The sequence below is a fragment of the Chiloscyllium punctatum genome, chromosome 44 (assembly GCF_047496795.1).
Source record: "Chiloscyllium punctatum isolate Juve2018m chromosome 44, sChiPun1.3, whole genome shotgun sequence".
NCBI lineage: Eukaryota > Metazoa > Chordata > Chondrichthyes > Orectolobiformes > Hemiscylliidae > Chiloscyllium > Chiloscyllium punctatum.
In genome coordinates this window covers 15,637,781-15,655,884 of record NC_092782.1, presented here as the reverse complement: position 1 = coordinate 15,655,884, position 18,104 = coordinate 15,637,781, and the positions used below count along the sequence as shown (strand labels likewise).

The 18,104-nt window shown below is 46.5% G+C and overlaps 1 protein-coding gene across 4 annotated transcripts in view; it reads right to left on the bottom strand.

Annotated features, from left to right (window-relative positions):
- Positions 1-18,104, bottom strand: part of rassf8b (Ras association domain family member 8b) — a 113,747-nt gene that overhangs the window by 54,234 nt on the left and 41,409 nt on the right. Inside the window, exon 1 of one of the 4 annotated variants that reach the window (XM_072562323.1) lies at positions 6,926-7,485. The exons of the other annotated variants lie outside the window; for them this stretch is intronic. The gene's annotated coding sequence lies outside the window, so the exon portion shown is untranslated. Of the gene's footprint in view, positions 1-6,925; positions 7,486-18,104 lie in introns of those variants that run through there. 4 annotated transcript variants of the gene reach the window in all.

Here is an 18,104-nt window from a genome sequence, read left to right as displayed (position 1 = left end):
CCGCAAAGCAAAGCTTTGGGAGTCCATAAGACCATAAAACGTAGGAACAGGAGTGGGCCATTTAGTCCATCTGCTTTGCTATTCATGGCTGACCTCAACTCCAATGTCCTGCCTTCTCCCCATCACTCTTCATTCCCTTACTGTTTAAAAATCTGTCCAGCTCAGCCTTGGATCTACTTAATGAACCAGCCTCGACTGAGGTAAAGCATTCCACAGATTCACAATTCCCCAAGAGAAGAAATTCTTCTTAATCTCTGTCTTAAATGGGTGACCCCTAACTCCAAGATGATGCCAGGCAGAAGTGAGTATTGCAAATGCTGGAGATTAGAGTCAAGATTACAGTGGTGCTGGAAAAGCTCAGCAATTTCTGATGAAAGGCTTTTGCCCGGAACGTCGATTTTTCCTGGTCCTCGGATGCTCCAAGATGATGCCCTCTGGTCTTCAACTCTCCACCAAAGGAAACAACATTTCCATGTCAACCATGCGAAGTCCTCTCAGAATCTTGTAGGTTGCAATATTCTCATTCTTCTATATTTCAATGAGTACAGGCCCAAGCTATCCAAAATCTCCTCATGAAACAGTCCCTCCATACCGAGTATCAGCCCAACAGACAATCTCTGGAATGCCAGCTTATCTTTCCTGAGATAAAGGACTCAAACCTGTGTTCACAGTACTGAGAGAGTGAAACAAGCTCTGTGAATGCAATTTATTTTTAAAATGAGGAGTTGGGTTGCAAACGTTGTTGCAAGTCTCAATACAGCACTTCTAATGGTCTGATGATTAGGATCCGAAGCTCTCACTGCTGTGACCTGGATTCCAGGCCAGGAAGTGGAGGTTTATTTCCTTGTCAGTTGTGGCACAGTTTGAAGCATTCTTGCTCTCTGAACTGCAAGGTCCTGGGTTCAAGAATCACTGAGGGCTGAACCCAGGCGAATACTCCATTGCACAACTGGGGAACTGTTGGAGGCACTGTCTTTTGGATGAGATTTTAAACCGAGTAGCCTGTTTGAGCTGATGTTAAGGCAATATCTCAACAAGAGCATGTGGGTTATCCTGTGTCCTAGTCAATATTTATCCATCAATCAAAATCACAAAAAACAGATTATCGTGCTGCTATCCAGATTAACATAAAAGAAGTTAGTGCAATATAGATTTAAAGCGAACACAGCAACATGTTATAGTCGAACAGCTTTATTGGGAGGTACTAAATTTCAGAACACTGCTCCTTCATCAGGAAAGCTACCAAATGAAGGAGCAGCGCTCTGAAAGCTAGTACTTCCAAACAAACCTGTTGGTATAACCTGGTGTTGTGTGATTTTTAACTTTGTACACCACAGTCCAACACCAGCTCCTCCACATCAAGGAATGGAGATATTAGTCCATGAACACATCATACCTTGTAAAGCAGGAGGCATAGTCCTCTTGACACCACTGCTTCAGACATGTTAAAGATCTTGCTTGGACAGGGCCTACCCATGTTAAGGAGCTTGCTCAGACGGGGCCTACCCATGTTAAAGAGCTTGCTCAGAGAGGGCCTACATATGATAAAGTGCTTGCTTGGACAAGGCCTAACCATGTTAAAGAGCTTGCTCAGAGAGGGCCTACACATGATAAAGCGCTTGCTTGGACAAGGCCTAACCATGTTAAAGTACTTGCTCAGACGGGACCTACCCATGTTAAAGAGAATACTCAGACAGGGCCTGCCCAGGTTAAAGAGCTTGCCCGGACAAGGCCTACCCATGATAAAGAGCTTGCTCAGAGAAGGCCTACCCATGTTAAAGTGCTTGCTCAGACGGGGCCTTCCCATGTTAAAGACCTTGCTCGGACAGAGCTTATCCATGTCCCAGCAATAAGCACAGTCACAAGCAACTTCATCCAAAGTTTAACTTCCTGTTTGTGGGAACCTGACATGTGCTGAATTCTTTGCTCCTGCAGAAAAAGTGAGGGCTGCAGATCAGTCAAGAGAGTGGTGCTGGAAAATCACAGCAGGTCAGGCAGCATCCGAGGAGCAGGAGAGTCGATGTTTCGGGCAGAAGCCCTTCATCAGGAATGAGGCTCCTCTGCCGATGTGACAGTGCAGGAATTAACCATTAGATGCAACTAATATTGTACACGCTCAGCGACTCCCACTCCCCACTACTGCCGTGCTCGTCACCACTTCCTCCCCCACCAATGCCACTCACCTACATTCTGCCAATACGCTCCACCTCCCCCCCCCGGCCCAATCACAGGTCCCACTATCACCATCCCCGCCCCCCCAGAACTCTGAGGGGAACACCACCCCTGCTCATGACTCCACCACCACCTCCCCCAATTGTTACAGGCTCCACCCCCAGTCCCAGCTCCCAGCCCTGCCGAGTTTTCACCATCCCTCCAGACCTCCCACTCCCTGAGGACGAACGATCAGTCCTCAGCAAAGGCCTCACCTTCATCCCCCTCCGTCCACGCAGCAATGAATTTAATACACGCCGTGACATTGAACACTTCTTCCGTCGCCTCCGCCTCCGAGCTTACTCTCACAATCAGGACTCCTGCCCACCTTCCGAGGACCCCTTCGCCCACCTCCAACACACTGCATCCACCTGGACACCCCGCGCTGGCCTATTACCTGCCCTCGACCTCTTCATTTCCAACTGCCGCTGGGACATTAACTGCCTCAACCTGTCTACCTCCCCCCCCACTCCAACCTCTCACCCTCACAACGCACAGCCCTCCAATCCCACTGCTCCAATCCCAACTTCACCATCAAACCAGCAGATAAAGCAGAGAGCTCTGACAGTTTGGCGCATTGACCTCTACACCGCTGAAGCCAGACGCTAACCCGAAGACACCTCCTACTACTGCTTCCTCGACCATGACCCCAATCCCCATCACCAAACCGTGATCTCCCAGACCATACACAACCTCATCACCTCAGGAGATCTCCGCCCTGCCCGGTTCTACCGCCTTCCCAAGATCCACAAGCCTGACCACCCTGGCCGACCCATTGTCTCAGCATGCTCCTGCCCCACCGAACTCATCTCCACCTACCTTGATACTGTCCTATCCCCCCTAGTCCAGGAACTCCCCACATACGTTCAAGACACCACCCACGCCCTCCAACTCCTCCAAGACTTCTGTTTCCCTGGCCTCCAATACCTCATCTTCATCGTAGACATCCAATCCCTCCACACCTCCATTCGCCATGACCAGGGCCTCCAAGCCCTCTGTTTCTTCCTCTCCCAACGTCCCCAACAGTACCCTTCCACTGACACTCATTCGTTTGGCCGAACTGGTCCTCACCCTTAACAATTTCTCCTTTGAATCCTCCCACTTCCTCCAGATCAAAAGGGTAGCCATGAGCACCCGTATGGGCCCCAGCTATGCCTGCCTCTTTGTTGGAACAATCCATCTTCTGTAATTACACCGGCACCATTCCCCACCTCTTCCTCCGCTACATTGATGACTGCATAGTCACCACCTCATGCTCCCGCGAGGAGGTTGAGCAATTCATCAACTTCACCAACACATTCCACCCTGACCTTAAATTTACCTGGACCATCTGTGACACCTCCCTTCCCTTCCTGGACCTCTCCATCTCCATTAATGACGACCGACTTGACACTGACATATTTTACAAACCCACCAACTCCCACAGCTACCTGGATTACACCTCCTCCCACCTTACCTCCTGCAAAAATGCCATTCCGTATTCCTAATTCCTCCGCCTCCGCCATATCTGCTCCCAGGAGGACCAGTTCCACCACAGAACACACCAGATGGCCTCCTTCTTTAGAGACCGCAATTTCCCTTCCCACGTGGTTGAAGATGCCCTCCAACGCATCTCATCCATATCCCGCACCTCCGCCCTCAGACCCCACCCCTCCAACCGTAACAAGGACAGAATGCCCCTGGTGCTCACCTTTCACCCTACCAACCTTCACATTAGCCATATCATCTGCCGACATTTCTGCCACCTCCAAACGGACCCCACCACCAGGGATATATTTCCCTCCCCACCCCTTTCCACCTTCCGCAAAGACCGTTCCCTCCGTGACTACCTGGTCAGCTCCACGTCCCCCCTACAACCCACCCTCCCGTCCTGGCACCTTCCCCTGCCACCGCAGGAATTGCAAACCTGTGCGCACACCTCCTCCCTCACCTCCATCCAAGGCCCTAAATGATGCACCAAAGTTTTACTTGCACATCCACTAATATCATTTATTGTATCCGTTGCTCCCGATGCGATCTCCTCTACATTGGGGAGACTGGACACCTCCTAGCAGAGCGCTTTAGGGAACATCTCCGAGACACCCGCGCCAATCAACCACACCGCCCCATGGCCCAACATTTCAACTCCCCCTCCCACTCTGCCGAGGACATGGAGGTCCTGGGCCTCCTCCACCGCTGCTCCCTCACCACCAGACGCCTGGAGGAAGAACGCCCCTCAGAACACTCCAACCTCAGGTCATCAATGTGGACTTCACCAGTATCTTCATTTCCCCTTCCCCCACCTCACCCCAGTTCCAACCTTCCAGCTCTGCACTGTCCTCATGACCTGTCCGACCTGCCAATCTCCCTTCCCACCTACCCGCTCCACCCTCCTCCCTGACCTATCACCTCATCCCCTCCCCCATTCACCTATTGTACTCTTTGCTACCTTCCCCCACCCTCCTCCCTGACCTATCACCTCCATCCCCTCCCCCATTCACCTAATGTACTCTTTGCTACCTTCCCCCCAGCCCCACCTCCCCCATTTATCTCTCCACCCTGGAGACTCCCTGCCTCCATTCCTTAGGAAGGGCTTTTGCCCAAGACGTCGATTTTCCTGCTCCTCGGATGCTGCCTGACCTGCTGTGCTTTTCCAGCACCACTCTAATCTAAGCCAGAGACACGTCCCCAGGGCAGGATTGCCTGGTATGAGGGGTCATTGTTTTAAGATATTAGGAGAAAGGTATAGAGGGAAAGTCCGAGAAAAGTTCTTTCCATGTGAATGCATGGAATGTGTTGCCAGTGGTGGTGGTGGTGGGAGCAGAGTCATTAGGGACATTTAAGCAACTGCTGGACAGGCACATGGAGAGCAGTGAGTTGAGGGGTGCGTAGGTTAAGTTATTTTATTTTACATTAGGACTAATCCTTGGCACAACATCGTGGGCCAAGGGCCTGTTCTGTGCTGGACTGTTCTATGTTCTAAATCCCCAGAATGTGGTCAGCCACTCTATTAAAGGCAAGTTGCTTCTTTTGCTCCAACGCCAAGGAGGATAGTTTCACTGGCAGAGGAGAATGCCATGCGCTTTATCTCCAGAAATGATGTGTAGAAAATGGGACAGACACCAGCGTGCATTTACATAGCGCCTTTCACTTAGTAAACATGTCCCAAAATGACTGACAAGGTCATCGACCGCCATAATGGAGGTGTTACAAGTGGCGACTGAATGCTTGGTCAAAAATCAAGGTTTCAAGAAGTTAACATAACAACAAGAACAAGTAGAGGTGGAGTAAAGCAAAATATGAAAAACAAAACAGAAAGAGGGGCGCGCAGCTCAGTGGTCAGCACTGCTACCTCACAGCGCCAGGGACCCAGGTTTGGTTCCGGCCTCAGGTGACTGTCTGTGTGGAGGTGCACGTTCACCCCGGGTCTGCGTTGCTTTCCTTTAGGTGCTCCGGTTTCCTCCTGCAGTCCAAAGCTGTGCAGGTTTGGTGGATTGGCCTTGGGACATGCAGAGTTACAGGGATTGGGGTGGAGGGTTGGTGTGGACTTGATGGGTCGAATAGCCTGCTTCTAAAGTGTAGGGATTCTGTGAAAGTACTGAAGAAGTTCCAAGTCACAGTCATACCAGACTCAAACATTGATTCTGTTCTTCTGTCCAAAGACACTCTCAGACACGCTGAGTTCCTCCAACTCTTTCTGTTTTTATATCAGATGGGGACTACGGAGTTGATTAGGGAGGGAATTGCAGTAATTAGGATACCTAACAACGGTAGAGAATGGGTGCTTTAGGGTAGAGTTAGAATGAAGGCTGGTGGGTGGATGGGTTGTGGGGGGGGAAGGATGAGGGGATGTTGCAAGGGGCCACAATTAGAGGATTGCAGACATGTTAATGGATGGTACGTTTGGCACAGGTGAACAAGTTAGGGGCAGGTGAGACCATAGAGGAATTAAAGCGTAAGGAACCACACATTTAAAAGTTAGATACCTCCATTATAGATCAGTAAGCATAGAGGTAAACAGGGAGCAAGACTTGATGCCAATCCAGGTGTGGGTAACTGATGAGTGATGGTGAATAATTAAGTAGATCATCGGAGTAATGTGAAAGGTCTGAGACAGCTAGTGGATGCTCCAAGTCAGAGTTCAGAATTGATAACTATTACGGATTAACCTTGTGAACACACTTAACTAAAACCAGGTTATTTGTTTATGAAAAGCTGTTAAGAATAGCAAAGGGAGATAGACCGAAATCCTCACAGGCTTAAATACCTAGGCCTGAACCTGATGTCGAGCTCAGCAAACCTGCTGGAAAGGAACAAACAGCTTGATGCAATTTTCAAAAGCCTGTACACAAGAGTTTTACAAGAGGAACTGCAAACCAGACTGTAACAGCGGCTACGTGATGGAGAAAATCTGAAAATGACCCTAGAATGCCACGGCAGTCTGCTCCAAGGTGTTACTGCTGAAAATGGAACAAGTTATGACAAACGTTTCAAAAGAAGACCAAACCAGGACATAGGAAGGTCGCTCCTAACATCTGCCAACATTGAAAAATATTTTCAAATGAGGTAATTACAGACATACACAGCAGGCTACTGGCAGTTACAAACGGTTGCTCAGGCATTTTTTTTAAAAAAAGAAGTATTGTTTGTTCACAATTAAACGGATGGGATTATAAGTTTTTGACGGAAAATGAGGAGTAGGTCAGTAACACAATGACATTATCGGTCTACTCACCTTCAAGTAGACGTCTAGTTTAGATGACCAGGAACATCCTGTACTCTGTTGAGAGGTGCAGCAAATGCTCAGTTCCTGAAGTACAGAGTGAGCCTTTCTGAAAATATTCAGTCAGAACCTCATTGATTTGCCTTGCTCCGTTCTGGTGAGGATTGAAGGGTGGAGCCCAACAGCTCCAGATGTTTCAGTAGACATTTCCCTCCTCGTATTTCTCCTGACATGTGCTTCGTATAGATGCCTCTGCCAAAAACGACTAGCTCACAAAACCGTGCACTGTCTCCATTTACCTCGGCTGCTCAGACTCTGCTGACATCTGGATGTGTGGACGGGTGGTCAGCAATGAGTTGCGGGGGGGGGGGGGGGAGGCTGGAAAGCATGAACAGACAACAAAAAGGGAAGAAAACTCCAGGCCAGCTGAAGTTTCAACTGCTTGGAACACACATTCTTTAAACCTCACCACATTTAAATCCAACTGAGGCCCTACCCAGGTTAAGGTTTAGAAGTACAGTAAACCCATTTCTGTACTCTTGTGTGATTGGCCTGGGGATTACAGCGCACACCGAATACCATTTTAGCTAAGCACAGCTCAAGTGGAAACACACTGAAATCTCTTTTAATGAACTGATCCAAAGCTAATTAGTTCCAGACATGAAAGGAGAGGAGGGAAGAAAAAAAAATCACAAGGCAGACGTTTAAATGCCCAGAAACCCACTGTTGAGCAGTTGCATGACCATTTCTGCAGATTCACGAAGAAGAAAGACAAACAGATAGTGCAAATCCATTTTTCCTTAGGGTGACAAGGTCAGTCCACTTGTGGAATTGCGGTAGTTGGGAGTAACCCAGAGACCATAGGCAGATCTTGTATCCTGGGGTCAGGACTCCAAGAGTGGGCACATTTTGAGGTCTTGAGCCCACACTGGGGGACAAGAGATGCCTGAAGTGGTGGCCTATTCGTTGCCAGAGAGCTTCCTTGCCACCCAATCGATGGACAGGAGGACATGCAAGGCAGGAAAACTGAAAACAAATCCTTTTCAACTTGCTAACCCCAATGTCAGCTACAGCTCCCTCCCCCAATTCAAGCTCGGAACATCTGAAAATATGAACAATAAGCAGCAGTAGGCATTCAGTCCCTTGAGCCACTGTACCATTGCAGATCATGACTGGTCTGATTGTAACCTCAAATGTGCAGTCCCTTCAACTCCTGATAACCCAAATCTTGCTCAACAAGAACTCATCTACCTCTGCCTTTGAAATATTCAAGGGCTTTGTTGGCATCAACGTTTTATGAACAGAGTTCATGACTTTGCAGGAAAAAAATCCACCTAATTTCTGTTTTAAATAGGTGTCACCATATTTTTGAAAACAGTGACCCCTCGTTCTAGATTCTCCCACAAGAGGAGATATCTTCACCTCATTTATGCTGTCAAGCTCCTTCAATGATACGGTGGCTCAGTGGTTAGCACTGCTGCCTCACAGCGCTAGGGACCCGGGTTCGATTCCACCCTCAAGTGACGTCTGTGTGGAGTTTGCACGTTCTACCTGTGTCTACGTGGGTTTCCTCCAGGTGCCCTGGTTTCCTCCCACAGTCTAAAGATGTGCAGTTTAGGTGGATCGGCTGTGCTAAATTGCCCGAAGTGTTCAGGGATGTGCAGGCTAGGTGAATTAGTCATGGGAAATGAACGGTTACAGGGATGGAGTGGGTCTGCACGGGATAGCCTTCAGATGATCAGTGTGGACTCCCTAGGCCGAATGGCCTGCTTCCACATTGTAGGGATCCTATGATTCCACCTTATAAGTTTTAATCAAGTCACCTCTAACTCTTCTAAACTCCAGCAGATACAGGTCTCGCCTGTCCATTTGAGGCAAACGTTCTCTGAACTGACCTCCAACACAGGGAAACCACAGACTTAGACTTACCCCCGGCCCCATATTCCTCTACTCCAGTTTGATGCTACTGATCAGTTTTGGCTCCCATTCTATGAACTAAGGATCACAAAGAACAAAACTAACCCACAGAGTTGGCATTTCTGGGAACTGAACAAATGAGGGGCCAATCCTTCTAGGTATTTAGTAAACAAAATAATTACTCACAAAAGTAGGTCACCATTAATTCGCATTCACCACATGGAAATAAGTCACTCGAGAGATTTAAGACCACTTAATCCACCTGCTGATTGGTGCCTGGTTTGTTACGGTAATCTGATTTAACTGACTAGTGCAGTAATCTCTTTACAAACAGACAAGAATATACCAGCTTCAGCAAGTGAGCAGGTCATGATCAGAGGTGTTGATGACAAGAGACGATGGTTCCCTCTGACAGGAACTACCTGAGTTCATCCACAGGGCAGCTATCATTGAATCGTTTAAAAACATATGTTCCACCCTTGGTTCAGATACATCATGTTTTAACACTTGGAGGATTTCACACAGTTGACGAAGTTGCCACTTTATTTCGGTTCTTTGGCCTTTTGTGCAAATTCTATCCAGAGAGAGGTGCAGCGTAAGCAGTTATTGTGAGAACATGCTGGCTGGAAAATGCTTATAAAAGCTTCATGCAGATTGCAGATTGATCTAAACCAACTTTGGCTTCCATTTGTACACAGTTTTTGGAGAAACGTATTTGCATACTGTACACTTGTGGCTTACCACTGCTGTGTGACCTCTGCTGAACCTTGCTTTCACTGGAATGAGGAGCCATTAAACCACATTGCCATAAAAAGCAATATCGAGACAGAATTGGAGCTTCTTCTAACCTCAGTGTTCGGAAAAGCTATGGGAGAGCTTCAGGCCTTAGTAAGAAATCTGATCAAATAAGAACAGCATTTGTATTGTCGGCAATGGGAAAGAGTGCCCCAAACTCAGTTGCAACTGTGATTGTACAGAGAGGTCAGAGTAATGAAATTCTGAAGCCAGGGAGAGGTTAGGTTGACCTAAATCCACCCTGAAAGACAGGTAGAGCAACTTTCGACTGAGGAGGTCCTAATCAAAAAATAAAGAAAGAGAAGGTGGCCTAGGAATTGTTCTTTGAGGAGCTGGCAGCTGGTGAGAAGCAAGAATAAAAGAACAACATTCGGAACGCTCTATGAATGTAATTTATCTGCAGTGAATGTTCACCATCAAAGCTCGGAGATAAGGTGGGGGAGACTATTGATCTGCATCGGAGTACATTGATATATCGAGTTGTTGATGCCTGAGAGTTTGGACAACTAAAAAGTCACCTCATTACAGATTGATTGTCTTAGGCATTTGAGATCCTGTCATAAGAGCATGTCTGCTGAGAGAGAAGAACATTGTGCCATTTTTATTTATTCATTTACAGGATGTGGGCATTGCTGGTCTGGCCTGCATTTGTTGGCCCATGGAGAAGGTGATGGTAAGCTGCCTGGGTGAGCCCCTGCACTCTGAGTAATGTTGATATATAGACCATGCTGTTACAGAGGGAGCCACAGTGAAGGAATGGCGATATTGTTCAGAGTCAGGAAGCTCTGTGCCTTGGAAGGACTCATGAGTGGCAGGGTACCTGTGTTCCTGTTGCCTTTGCCCTCCCAGACAGTGAAGGCCACAGGCTTGGAATGGGGTGCCAAAGCAGCCTTGGTGTATCGGTGATCTATAGGACAACTCACCCAGTTTTGACACATATCGCCAGATGTTTAGTCAGGAGGCTCTTGCAAAGTTGTTTGGCCTGGGTATACCTTTACCATGCCCAATAACTCAATCAATGCCAGGTGGTCCCTCTGGTATTGTTCCATTGGACAATTTGTTATGGGGTAGGTGGAACACAGTGCCTCTGGGGAGGGAACTGGCACACATATGAGACAGGAACATGAGGGGACAGCTCACCATCCTCACAGCTACCCACAAGTAAGTCCAGGTCACAAAGAGTCAAGGACAATCTTGCTGCCACCCCCCAAGGCATTGCTGATCTGGCCTTCATTTGTTGCCCATGGAGAAGATGATGGATGGTAAGCTGCCTGGGTGAGCCCCTGCACTCTGAGTAATGTTGATATATAGACCATGCTGTTACAAAGGGAGCAACAGTGAAGGACACCACAGTGCCTACACCATGTGGAATGGTTGCCAGGAGAATGGAAGTGGGCATCACGTGGCTAACAGCAAGCAGCAAGGACCACTCCTGTAGGAAGATGCAGGCCTTGCCCTTTCTCCCACTCTGCACTGCCACCAGTCTGACAGGTACCACCTCCCACGTTTCTGGGTGTGATGCTCAGTCTCTGGTCCTTCCCTTGCAGTACCGGCAGTGGTCACTGCTCCCAGTGGCACTGAAGAGCTGCCAGCCTCTGACTGGCCAGAGGTGTGACATTCACCCTGCAGGACCCGAGAACCCGGATGCTGACCAGGAGAGTGCCTGATCAGATTTTAATCTAATCTAGGAAGGATTGTGGCAGGATTGCCATAACCTTGTTCTTTGAGTAGCTGGTAGCAGATAATAAGCAAGAGAAAGTAAAAAGGCTGTTATCATTTTAATTCATTCACAGGATGTGAGTCGCTGTCTGGGCCACCATTTATAGCCCATCCCTAATTGCCCTGAAGGCAGTTAAGAGTCAGCCATATTGCTGTGGGTCTGGAGTCACATGTAGACCAGACCAGATAAGTAGGGCAATTTCCTCCTATCGATGACATTAGTGAGCTAGATGGGATTTTACAACAACTGAGAATTGTCTATTCGATTTTTAATTCCAGATTTTTATTGAATTCAAATTCCACCATCTACCACGTTAAGCAGTGATTCCAAATAAACCTGTTGGACCATAATCTGGTGTTGTGTGATTTTTTAAAACTCTGTCCACCTCAGTCCACATCATGGCTACCATCTACCAAGACAGGATTTAAACCCAGAACATTACCTACGTCTCTGGATTTAGAGCTGCATGATAATACCACATCTCAGCCATTGCGGAACAAGAAGACGATGAAGCAATGGAAGAGTCAATGACATTGGTCACAATCTGGCAGAGAAATGTCTCCATTCGGACCCTAACAAGCTCAGAGTTGTAGTGACCAACAGACACATCAACACTGCAAAGACTTGGTTGATTGGTGAACCAAAGTTATTGCTGAGGGTGTCAGTGCGTGAATATCTCTGCATGTTCGCTGCGAAGGACGTGTTGGGGTGGGGCGGGGAACTATTGGGGCACAGACTATTGTGCTTTCACTCAAATCAAACCAGCAGCACCAGCTCATCCCAGCAGAGACACAGAGACTCCCATCAGCCACTCGCCAGGGAAACAGCACTCCCCAGAGAAGGCTTGTTATTTTAACTAAAATGAGAAAGATCATTTGCTAATGATTCCCAATGATATCCTGGAGAAATACAGGGTACAGCAGTCCAGTGCGTGAAATCAAAAATGGAAAGATTATTGAAATTGAATTTCTAGTCCACAGGGGGCGGGTGTCATTAACCAGGCCAGCACTTACTCTCTGTCCCTTATTTTTCTTTCATTCATTCACGGGTTGAGGGCATCACTGGCTACATCCATTCATTGCCCATCCCTAATCGCCCAGAGAGTAGTTAAGAGTCAACTACGCTGCTGTGGGTCTGGAGTCACATGTAGGCCAGACGAGGTAAGGATGGCAGATTTCCTTCCCTAAAAGATATTAATGAACCAGATGGGCTTATCCCACAATCAGCAATTGATTCATGGTCATAATTAGACTCTTAATCCCGGATTTTTAATTGATTAAAATTCTACCATCTGCTGTGGCAGGATTTGAACCTGGGTCCCTAGAACATTATCTAGCTCTCCGGACAAGTAGTCCAGCAATAATACCTCTTGGCCATCACCTGCCCTGAAGAAGGGGTGGTAAACTTCCTTTTCTACTTGCTGCAGTCCATATGCAGTGCCTAACACAGACCATATGGAATAGGAACAGGAAGAGGTCATTAGGCCCCTTGAGTATGCTCCTTTATTCAATAGGATCAGATCCGATCCGACATGCCTCACATCCACTTTCCTGTGTATTCCCCATACACCAGGGATTCCACAGGATTCTGATGCACAACTCCAATCTATAACTGCAACTTTCTCCACTAGGTAGCCATCGGAAAATCAGGTCAATAACATTTGCAGTTATTGCTTAATGCATACTTTTACGACTTTAAGAAAAACATACAAGAACAAACACAAACAAAATGCCTATTTAAGCCTTGAATATCCTTGGGCTGGTCCAAAGTTCTTCAGAGCTAAAGATAGTGTGTACTTACTGTTATGTACAGGAATGCAGCAGCCATTTTTGACATGGTAAGATCCAACTAACATCAATGGGATGCGTGGCCACATCATTTGCTTTGCCAGGAGGAATGCTGCCCAGATTAACAGGGGACAGCGCTCGGCCTTCTTCAAAATAGAGTGCCACAGGAACATTTTTTGACGTCTCTTAAACTGAGGGTCTGCAAAGGCTTCATGAAGACCCTTTCTGGGTCTTGCCCAGAAAGCAGCCATTCCAAAGATGGGTCAATGCCTTCATGAAGTCAGCCTGGATTAAGCACTCACACCCTCCTGAACGTACGATCATCTGACTCAGCCCCACTACTGGCCTCAGGCGCTAGGAAGCCACATGCAGAACTCCCCCCACAACCTGATGCCTATTCTCAGCCGAATTTAAGACACAGCCACCAATGTATTACACAGTCCTTACAAAGCAATTCAGCTGCTTGTTTGAAATTATCCCTTGCCTGTTTGCGACAGTAAAGGATTAAAAAACGAGATTAAGAGACAAATCCCTGGGATGTAGCTCCAGCTCGTCGTCAGCTCATCACTTGGGGCAAGGGAATCCGTACCAGTGAGATTCTGAAGCAGTTGCCTGTCTTTTGTTTTTTTTGGGAAAGAATGAAAGATTTCCATTGATAGAGAAAGCGAAGTTCAGTGGCTGCTGGAAATCTGAAATAAAAACTGAAAGTGCTGGAGAAAATCAGCAGTGGACAGAGAGACAGAGACAAGCCCAAATAATATGTTTTCTTCAGTACTTTGTATTTTACAAACACGTATTCACGATTTCAGCACACTCCAAGTGCTTCCCCGGGTTATGCTTCTTTTCAAAAACATTTTACAAGTTTATAAAGCCATAGAACCACCATGCTACTGTAGGAGGCCACTCAGCCCATCAAATACATACTGGAGATGTGTGTGAAACATTATTTACCTCACCCTCAGTTTCACACATAAGTTGCTTAAAGTCGAAATTTGCTACCAAGCCAGCCTGGACACTATTGGTAATCAATGTCAGTCTTGTTAGTATTACATGCGGCCTGGAAATTATTTTTTTTAAAGAATCGAACCTGTGGAGCTTTCATACTTAGACCAATTGGACCCAACTTGAGGTACTGTACGACAACTCCAATTGAAACTTGTATTTAAAAACACTACAATCACGGCTGGCCACTGTCCCAGAAAAATTGCAACATTTGACGAAGAAATCTCAGTCAGAAGAGACATATGAACAATCAAAGTTTGCCTCATGTGTCATACAGTCAGATAGTCACTGAGATGTACAGCACGGAAACAGACCCTTCAATCCAACTTGCCCATGCCAAACAGACATACGAACTTAATCTAGTCCCATTTACCAGCACGTGGCCCATATCCCCCGAAACCCTTCCTATTCATAAACCCATCCAGATGCCTTTTACAATGTTGTAATTGTACCAGCCTCCATCACTTCCTCTGGCAGCTCATTCCAAACATGCACCACCCTCTGGATGAAAAAGTTGCCCCTCGGTCCATTTTAATCTTTTCTCCTCTCACCCCAAACCTATGCCCTCTAGTTCTGGACTCTCCCACCCCAAGAGAAAGACCTATTTATCCTATCCATGCCCCTCATGATTTTATAAACCTCTATAAAGTCACCCCTCAGCCTCCAATGCTCCAGGGAAAACAGCCTGTAGCTCAGATCCTCCAACCCTGGCAACATCCTTGTAAATCTCTTCTGAACCCTTTCAAGATTCACAACATCCTTCCTGTAGCACCTTCCTTACTTCTTCAAAAAAGCTCAATCAAGTTTTTGAGACATGATTTCCCACGCACAAAGCCATGTGGACTATCCATAATCAGTCCTTGCCTTTCCTAATACATGTAAGTCCTGTTCGTCAGGATTCTCTCCAACAACTTTCACACCACCGACCTCAGGCTCACTGGTCTATAGTTCCCTGGCTTTTCCTTGCCACCTTTCTTTAGTAGTGGCACCAGGTTAGCCAACCTCCAGTCTTCCGGCACCTCACCTGTGACTATCGATGATACAAATATCTCAGCAAGGGGCCCAGCAATCACTTCCCTAGCTTCGTACAGAGTTCTAAGGTACACCTGATCAGGTACTGGAGATTTATCCACTTTTTTGCATTTCAAGACATCCAGCACTTCTTCCTCTGTAATATGGGCATTTTTCAAGATGTCACCAGCTATTTCCCTACATTCTATATCTTCTATGTCCTTCTCCAGAGAAAACACTGATGCAAAATACTCGTTTAGTATCTCCCCCAACTCCTGTGGCTCCACACATAGGCCACCTTGCTGATCTTTGAGGGGCCCTATTCTCTCCCTAGTTACCCTTTTATTCTTAAGGTATTTATAAAATACCTTTGAATTCTCCTTAACTCTATTTTCCAAAGCTATCTCATATCCCCTTTTTGCCCTCCTGATTTCTCTCTTAAGTATACTCCTAATTCCTTTATACTCTTCTAAGGATTCATTCAATCTATCCTGCCTATACCTGACATATGCTTCCTTTTTTTTTAACCAGGCCCTCAATTTCTCTAGTCATCTAGCATTCCCTATACCTACCAGCCTTCCCTTTCACCCTAACAGGAATATACTGTCTGGATTCTTGTTATCTCATTTCTGAAGGCTTCCCATTTTCCAGCCGTCCCTTTCCCTGCGAACATCTGCCCCCAAATCAACTTTTGAACGTTCTTACTTAATATCGTCAAAATTGGCCTTTTCCATCACTATTTTAAAACTAATAGAATTATGGTCGCTGGCCCCAAAGTGCTCCCCCACTGACACCTCAGTCACCTGCCCTGCCTTATTTCCCAAGAGTAGGTCAAGTTTTGCACCGTCTCTAGTAGGTACATCCACGTACTGAATCAGAAAATTGTCTTGTACACACTTAACAAATTCCTCTCCATCTAAACCTTTAACACTATGGCAGTCCCAGTCTAAATTTGGAATGTTATAGTCCCCTACCATAACCACCCTATTATTCTTACAGATACGAGCTGAAAATGTGTTGCTGGAAAAGCGCAGCAGGTCAGGCAGCATCCAAGGAACAGGAGAATCGACGTTTCGGGCATAAGCCCTTCTTCAGGAATGAGATAACTGAGATCGCTTTACAAATTTGTTTTTCAATTTCCTGCTGAGTATTGGGATGTCTATAGCACAATGCCAATAAGGTGACCATCCCTTCCTTATTTCTCAGTTGTACCCAAATAACGTTCTTGGATGTCCTCCCAGGAATATCCTCCCGAAGTACAGCCACAATCCAGTTCCTTATCAAAAACGCCACTCCCCCTCCTCTCTTGCCCCCTCTTTATCTCTCCTATAGCATTTATAACCTGGAACATTAAGCTGCCAGTCCTGCTCATGCCTGAGCCATGTCTCTGTAATTGCTATGATATCCCAGTCCCATGTTCCTAACCATGCCCTGAGTTCATCTGCCTTCCCTGTTAGGCCCCTTGCACTGAAATAAATGCAGTTTAATTTACCAGTCCTACCCTTGTTCTCTGCTTTGTTCCTGCCTGCCCTGGACTGTTTGCCTCGCTCCTTTTCCCAACTGTACCAGTCTCAGATTGATCTCTTTCCTCACTATTTACTTGGGTTCCCCACCCCACCAGTTCCTCAGCCATGCATTCATCTGCTCTACCCTTCTATTCCTACCCTCCCCAGCTCGTAGCACTGGGAGTAATCCAGATATTACTGCCTGTGAGGACCTCCTTTTTAAATTCCTGCCTAATTTTCTATCTTATCCCTTCAGAATCTCATTCTTTTCCCTTCCTATGTCATTAGTTCCAATGTGTACAATGACTTCCCTCTCCCCTTGAGAACATTCTGCACCCTCTCTGAGACATCTTTGATCCTAGCACCATGGAGGCAACACACCATTCTGATTTTTTGCTGCTGGTTGAAGTAATGTTTGTCTGTACCTTAGACTAGACAGTCCCCTATCACAATTGATTGCTTGGAACTTGACGTACCCCTCATTACATTAGAGCCAGTCTTGATACCAAAAACTTGGCTGTTCATGCTACATTCCCCTGAGGGACCATCACCTCTTACATTTTCCAAAACAGCATACTTGTTTGAAATGGGGTTAGCCACAGAAGACTCCTGCCCGACCTGCCTATCTCTCTTACCTTTCCTGGAGTCTACCCCTCTACCTGACTCTATCTGCGGTTTTTCTCCCTTCCTATAACTGCCATCCATCACACCCCCAGCTCCTGTAAATTCCTCATTGCCTCTAACTGTCCCTGCAACCAATCCATGCGATCTGATAGGATTTGCAATCAAACACACTTCCTGCAGAATAATCATCAGCAACATGGAAACTCTCCCTACATTCCCATATCTGACAGGAAGAGCACATCCTTATACTGAAGCCCATTTTTGCACATTCACAATCTACAGAGCCGGAAAACAGCAAGTCTTACTGCTCTAAAACACACTACTTCAGGCTAGCTTAGTACTTATGGTTTATATTTTCAAAATTTAATCAAGGGACAGATCTCAACAAAACATTTAATCACGAAAGAACCCACTTTACTCACTATTGTAGATTTACAGCAAGGTTAAAACTTTAAAAACTATGCCCTTATCTGCCCCCATGCTGTGAGCTCTCCCACACAGTTTACTCCAAGGTCAGCTGTAAATTTTGCTATTTGTTCATTTTTCCTTTTCACACTCCAATGTCCAGAGATACTTGAATTCAAACTGCAAAGGCCATATCTGTGCAGATTCACTGCTGTGCCAGACAGCAGTGTAGCTTTCTTTCTCTGACCATGCAGTTGCTGCCTTTATCTGTCTTCCTCCTTTTTAAAGTGCCGTTGTTTTGATCTTTTCTCTCCCAAAGTACCAAAACAATGCAACAGCTTATACAACAGTAATAGCTGCTCCTGGAATTCAAGGAAATCACCTCCAACACCTAAAATACTTCAAAAAAGGAGCAGCTCCTACAG